The sequence below is a fragment of the Macrotis lagotis genome, chromosome 1, assembly GCF_037893015.1.
Source record: "Macrotis lagotis isolate mMagLag1 chromosome 1, bilby.v1.9.chrom.fasta, whole genome shotgun sequence".
In the NCBI taxonomy this organism is placed as follows: Eukaryota; Metazoa; Chordata; class Mammalia; order Peramelemorphia; family Peramelidae; genus Macrotis; species Macrotis lagotis.
Window position 1 is genome coordinate 782,409,431 of NC_133658.1, and position 6,000 is coordinate 782,415,430.

The 6,000-nt window shown below is 33.6% G+C and overlaps 1 protein-coding gene across 4 annotated transcripts in view; it reads right to left on the reverse strand.

The window, feature by feature from the left end:
* CWF19L2 (CWF19 like cell cycle control factor 2) overlaps positions 1-6,000 on the reverse strand; it is a 167,352-nt gene that overhangs the window by 137,342 nt on the left and 24,010 nt on the right. The window lies entirely within an intron of this gene.

Genomic DNA, 6,000 nt, shown 5'->3' on the forward strand with positions numbered 1-6,000 from the left:
CAGATATAACACATTTTCTTTTTTACTTCTTGCAAGGGGCTGGGATTGGATGGCCTATCCAGGACCATAGGGCCAGGTGGATGCTGGGCCTAAGGGGTGGTAATGAGGGCTCAGGGCCTCTTGGCCCCAGGGCCAGGGATCTGTCTGCTCTGCCACTCATTTACACTACAGCAGAGTCAGAGTGAAAGGAGAGAGAAAAATATAGTACAAGACAGTGGAGAAATACGAAAGGAGGGAGTTGCGATCAGCAATGGCAACGATGGAAAAGTATGCAAGTAACTTTTGCAATGGACTTATAAAGAATGTGACCGACTAGCAACAGAGTTGTTGGTGTTGGAACAAAGACTCAAGCACATTTTTTATTATAATTATTTTTGGGGGTGCAGGGCAAATGGGGCTGGGTGACCCACCTGGGGCCGCATAGCGGAGTGATCATTGGGTATCTGAGGCCATATTTGGACCCAGGTGCTCCTGGCTCAAGGGCCAATGCTCTGTCTGCCACCTAGCCACCCCTACTACTATTACTATTTTATTTTATTTGGGTTTTTTCTTTTTTCTTTTTTGGTTTTTGCAGGGCAGTGGGGTTCAGGTGGCTTGCATGTCACATGGCTGGGTGATTGTTGGGTGCACAAGGCCGGATGTGGGCTTGGGTGCTCATCCATCCATTGCACCACCTGACCATACCTACAATTAGTACTATTATTTTTTTATTTTAATTTTTTCCTCTCCCCTTTACTTTATTGCTCAAGTGAGTCTATATTTTTTTGGGGGGAAGGGGGTATTTTGTTTACTCTTAAACAAGAATATTTTATTAATGTATAAAAAACATTTGTACAAAATGAGAATAAATATTAAATATTTAAAAAATTGTATTTATTAAATGCTATACAAATCAAAATACTAAAGAAATGCATAATGATAATAGCTATTATCAATATAATGCTTACTATGTGCAAGGCACTATGACAAATACTTTATTATTATCTCATTTGATCTTCACAACCATTCTGGAAATAGGTGTTATTATCATTGCTTTATAGATGAGGAAACTGAGGCAAATAGGTTAAATGACTTGCCCTGGATACAATAGCTAGTCAGTGTCTGAGGCCATTTTTGAACAATTTGCTATATGTGATTGTAATGGGAGGCTATTAACAATGAAATTATTAAGAGAGAGAAGCATTCAAGACTTTGATATAAGCTAATGCAAACTGAAGAACTGGGGGGGGAAAAATATACCTGACAATTGTAACAATGTAAATGGGAATAATAATAAAATTAAAACTAATACAAAATGATAATAACCTTGACCCCAAAGATAAGATAAGAAAACCTATTTCCTCCCTTCTTTGAAGAAGTGGGGGAATATGAGTGAGGAATATTGCCAATAACATCAGATTTTTTTAGATGCTTTGATTAGTCTCACATATTTATTTTTTTTTAATTCTTAGTTATAAAAGTTACAGAGAGGCAACTAGGTGACGCAATGGATAAAGCACCAGCCTTGGAGGACCTGAGTTCGAATCCAACCTCAGACACTTAAAAATTGCCTAGCTGTGTGACCTTGGGCAAGTCATTCTTAACCTCATTACCTTAAATAAATAAAATTTTGAAAAAAGATAAATAAAAATAAAAGTTACAGAGGGAGATTTAACAATATAGATGAGGTTAAAAACAAAAGTTATCAAAAATATATTTTTAAAAAATAAAATAATGGAATAAATGGGAAAGATAGTTGCTTTAAAATAGAAGCCTCATGCTTATCCAATATAATTTTCAAGACAAAAGCAGGTTATAGAATGTAAAGAGGAAAATTTTTCTCTCAAGGAATATATTTTTCTTATGGAAGTTACTGATGATGATGATGATGATGGCAATAATGGCTAGCATTTATGCTAGGCAGGTAGCTAGGCAGCACAGTGGATAAACATCCAGCACTAGAATGAGCACATAGCACTGGATTCAGAAAGCTCCAAGTTCAAATCTCGCCTTAGAAATTTCTAGCTCTGTGATCCTGAACCAGTCATTTAGCCCTATTTGCCTTAGTTTCTCCTTTGTAAAATTAGCTAGAGGCAGAAATACAATCAAAATGGATGAACCACAACAATAACCAAATATACCAGGCACTGTGCTTAAGCTATTTACATATATCATCTCATTTGATCCTCACAAGCTGAAAGGTGGATGCTATTATAATTGTCACTTTACAGTTACAAATCGGGGGGGGGGGGGGCAGACAAAAGGTTAGGTGACTTAGTCAAGGTCACACATTTACTAAATACTAAATATCTGGCCCATATTTGAACTCATGCCTTCCTGATTCTAGGCTCAATATTCTATACACTAACTCATCTAGTTGTCTCTAGAGAGGTCTATTGTGATTATTTCAATTCATGCTTCACATAGGTGAAAAGTACTCCAGTGAGTACTTCAGAGCCTGCAAAGAAACTTAAAAAAAAAAAATGAGCTCTGATCCATGACCCTCACCAAAATTAATAACCAATCATTTTCAAATTCCAGAAGTAGTTTATTTTCACTTTCCTTGGTGAATGTTTATTTCAGAGTAAGATGGTCGGCAAAAGGGGTTAATTTAATTTGCTAATTTGTAGTTTAGTCGTTTTCAGTCATGACTCCATTACAAGGGTTTTCTTGGCAGATATTGAATTAGTTTGCCATTTCCTTCTCCAGCACATTTTTACAGAGGAGAAAACAGGCAAACAGGGTTAAGTGACTTACATAAGTAATAAGTGTCATATTTGAACTCAGAAAGTTGAATCTTCCAGACTTTAGAACCAGGTGCTCTATTCACTGAACCATCTCACTGTTGAAATTTTCTAACTAGAACCCTCTGAATGACAAAGGTAGTGAGGATTTGTTGTCACAACATTTAACTTTAAACTGCTTTCTATTTTTTAAAGAAATAGTACTATATTCAGAAACACCACAAAAAGAGCATTTCTCATACTGTCCTAATCCATTCATGTCATGCAATGATTACAAACACAAACTTGCAAGGCAACAGAAAAATGGATCAAATTTATAAGTGTAGGTTAATATTATTATTATTATTATTATTATTATTATTATTATTATTATTATTATTATTATTATAATAACTGAAAAGTTCCAATTATAAGAGTGAATCTATAAAACCTATAGGCACCAAGTATACTAAACTTTAAATTCTCTAACAAATTGATAAAATAAAAATAAAAGAAAGTATATAGCAGAAAACAACAAAAACTTACTGAACAGACAATATAATCAAAAAGGTATTAATGCCTATGAGTCTTAAAGAGATGAAAAGGTAGTGGAAAAATATTATTTGGATACTACCTGCTCAATTAAACTAGACAAAAAAAATGTCAAAATAGAGAACTTGATTTCCTTAGTCAAAAAGAACCACACTTAAACAAAAAAGTCATTTTTTGAAAAAGGAAATTATAAAGAGCATAGAAAGACTACATATATAAATTTTTTTTAATATTTTGTAGCCCTCTGTTAGAAAATAAAAGGATCATCATAAGATTGGTGTGTATGTTTGAAAAGCTACAGAAAGGAAATTTTTCCAATACTAAATCTCTAATCTTTATCTTAATATGCTTCACAAACATTTTCAGATACTCAAAACCTGTAATTTTTTTTGTTTAGGAAATTCAAGTACAGGGCGGCTAGGTGGCGTAGTGGATAAAGCATTGGCCCTGGAGTCAGGAGTACCTGGGTTCAAATCTGGTCTCAGACACTCAATAATTACCTAGCTGTGTGGCCTTGGGCAAGCCACTTAATTAACCCCGGTTGCCTTGCAAAAAAACATTAAAAAAAAAATTCAAGTACTAAAAAAAAAGCTATGTATTTATGGGCATCTTCCTTCTTTGACAGGTTCAAATTATAAAATCAAACAATAAGTATTTATTCAGCTCTTTTGGACCCTGCAACTGCTTTCAGATATACAAAAGACAATAGGGATACAGACTCAGCCCTCAAATAACTTACATTATTATAGCGAAAACAATACACACATATGTAGATATATTTTTTAAAATACATAAAAAGAAGATACAAGGATAAAGTAGGGTTAGGGAGGTACAAGTAACCTTGATAAATAATAAATCTTCAAAGACTGAAATGCATAAAAATAAATATTTGATTAACATGCTAATGAATCTACTGTTAAAAAAACTTAGTAATAGTTTATATAATTTTTATATATTTTATATAAGTTTATATAATTCTCCAAAAGGAACCAAAATAATTTAGCAATGTCTGTCAATTTATCATAAATGCAAACACAAGTTGCTACTAATAATAATTCACAGACGGTCCAAATAAAAAACCCACACACAAATTCTAGATAAGGTAGAAAGTCAACAAATTTACTCTATGTTCTACAGCTACTTTTTCTCTTTTCTATTACCATCGCCATCACCCTTATTTGCAAGTTAGTATTACCACTTCTCTAGACTATAGCAATAGCTTCTTTTTAAGTCTTTCTGCCTTTACTCTTTCCTTCTCCATTCTGATAGAGGCTCTTATCCTTCAAAATCTAAATTAACTGTCACCATCCACATAAAGGTGTCTCTGACTACTTGTCCCTCATCCCCAGATCTGACTCTGTATTTTTCATGTATTATTGTGATTGAAGACTATATAATCATTTGCATTTTTCAACAGGAATAACAAAACAATTTATTATATCTACTATATGCCCAACAAACTGTGCTAAATGAGAGGGATAAAAAGACAAAAATTAAACAGTGCTTGTTTTCAAGAAGTTTATATTTCAGGGAAGACATATACATACATCTAAATATATATGTGTATATATATATGTAGATATATATATACATATACACACATGCACACAGAGTAGATAGAGAGATAGAGAGAGACAGAGACAGAGATAGAGATAGAAATAAAGATAGAGATAGAGACACAGAATAAAAAAAGTAATTTAGGAAAAGAGAATACTATCAACTAGGAGTAGCAGGCCCAGCTTCACATAAATGTCTAAGTAGAGAAGAAGTGCATTTCACAAATGGGGAACCGTCAGTGCAAAGCACTAATCTAGAAAGAGGGTGCTGCATATGAGAAACATCAATGAGACCTGTGTGGCTAGTCTGTAAAGTGCCAGGAGTATAGGGCTATATAATGACACTGGAAAGCTAATTTAAAGGCAAGTTCTAAATGGTTCTGAAGTCAAATTGAGCTTGTATTTTATTCTAAAGGCAATAGGGATTCACTGGAGTTTACTGAGAAATGGACCGACATGGTCAGACAAGGACTTAGTAAAATCACTTGGGCCAACTATGGAAGATTAGAGATAATGCGGGGAATTAGGCCACTGCAATACTGTAGGTGGTGGCCACATGAATAGTCAGCAGGGGATGGATGCAAGAAATATTATGAAGGAACAAACCAATAATATTTGGCAAATGATTGAATTTATAGGTTTAAACAGTGGAATATAATGAAGTCTGTGAACTGAGTGACTGAAAGATGTCTTCAAGAGAAATAAAGGAAACTGGAAGACAAATGGATTTGGATGAATAGATAATTCTTTTCAAACACGTTCACTTTGAGATGTCTATGAGACCTATCTCTCTCTCTCTCTCTCTCTCTCTCTCTCTCTCTCTCTCTCTCTCTCTCTCTCTCTCTCCATAAATATATATATATATATATATATATATATATATATGTATATATATACATATATATGTATATATATATATATATATATATATATATATATATAAATAAAATTTGGTAATGTGAAAATGATGCTCAATTGGGTAAGACAGATCAAGAGGTAAAATACATATAAGTCATTCTAAGGGGCTACTTTGCCACACAGCCATAGTCATCTTTATTATGGATAGGCCAAATGCACTTTGGATAAACTATATGGTGAATCCTATACAAACCAGGATAGAAAACAATATCAATCTTTGGACCTGAAGAATTTTTTCATTCTCAAATGGACTATTTTTGTCTTGATCTCAG